Source organism: Meleagris gallopavo, chromosome 1 (genome assembly GCF_000146605.3).
Source record: "Meleagris gallopavo isolate NT-WF06-2002-E0010 breed Aviagen turkey brand Nicholas breeding stock chromosome 1, Turkey_5.1, whole genome shotgun sequence".
Lineage (NCBI taxonomy): Eukaryota > Metazoa > Chordata > Aves > Galliformes > Phasianidae > Meleagris > Meleagris gallopavo.
The window spans coordinates 170,608,866-170,610,019 of NC_015011.2; positions in this window are offsets into that span (position 1 = coordinate 170,608,866).

A 1,154-nucleotide genomic window follows, 5' to 3' on the forward strand; every position below is an offset into this window, starting at 1 on the left:
CAGTTATTACTGGAAGGTCAAAGTTTTCCGTTCTTTGTTACTACTACTCAGTAAGCTTTGTGACAAAGCAAGATTCTTAAATTCAAAGCTTGCTGGAAATGGTTTCGGAACAAACAACAGATAGGTCTTCTCAGGAAAAGACTTTCTTTCTAAGTATACTTTTACCTCAAAATATATAAATTAGAACCACAGACTATATCCAATGCAGTAACAATGCTCAGACACTGCACAATATCTTCAGTATGCCCTGTTCTCCAAGTGAATGTTACACTTAGAGCATCTCTAGAGTAATAATGCTAAAAAATTACCTTTGCAAGCATATTTTAAGAAAACTTTCCAATTTTATTTACAGCTTAGAACAGTTGATGTTAAATTATCTCTGTTACCAAACTCTTAATTCTTTCAAAGAGAAACACATGCATGTGTTACATGGATGGCTGGTCTTTATTATTCTATCAACAGTAGCTCTGTCATATCATTTTATTAAATTATTCTGTGTTTGTTTCACTCTCAAGCCCAATATCTAAAAACAGTGATGTGTGGCATAGCAACTATACCCACCTTTCAAGTGGGTAGATGGGAAATGTAGCTAGTTTCTGTTGTATTAATGTACCTAATCTTAGACTAGGCAACAACTACCCAACTGAAATCAATGGTAATCACTAGTGGCACTGTTTAACATCTCCTGGCTCATACAGTCCTCCTATATTGACCTTTTCCTTTATGTTTTCTAGTTTTTATTTGTAACACCAGAAGAACAAGGGCTATAATTGTAATTAAATCAATCTGAGAACGAGTCACACTGTGGCAGCTAAAGAGAAATCAGGAGAAAAATAATCTAATCTTAAACATGAATGGTATTTGCTGGAGTGAAGGGAGGAAGGGAGGGTGTATGTAATTTTTTTAAAGGGGAATGTAAAACTTGCCAGGAATTCATTACATACTTTTGTTAATTTTTTTTTTCATGACCTTTTCCATAATCTTTTACTTTATGATCTAGCATGGCTACTGAAACGATGTATGTTGGGAAATTAGTGCCATATTGAAATCACACATAAATACCTATTTTCTTCCGTATGCAAAATAGTAGGTTTTAATCTTTTACTTACAAGCTTTGTTAGAGGCATAATAAATGTCAGGAATAGCTGCTTTTT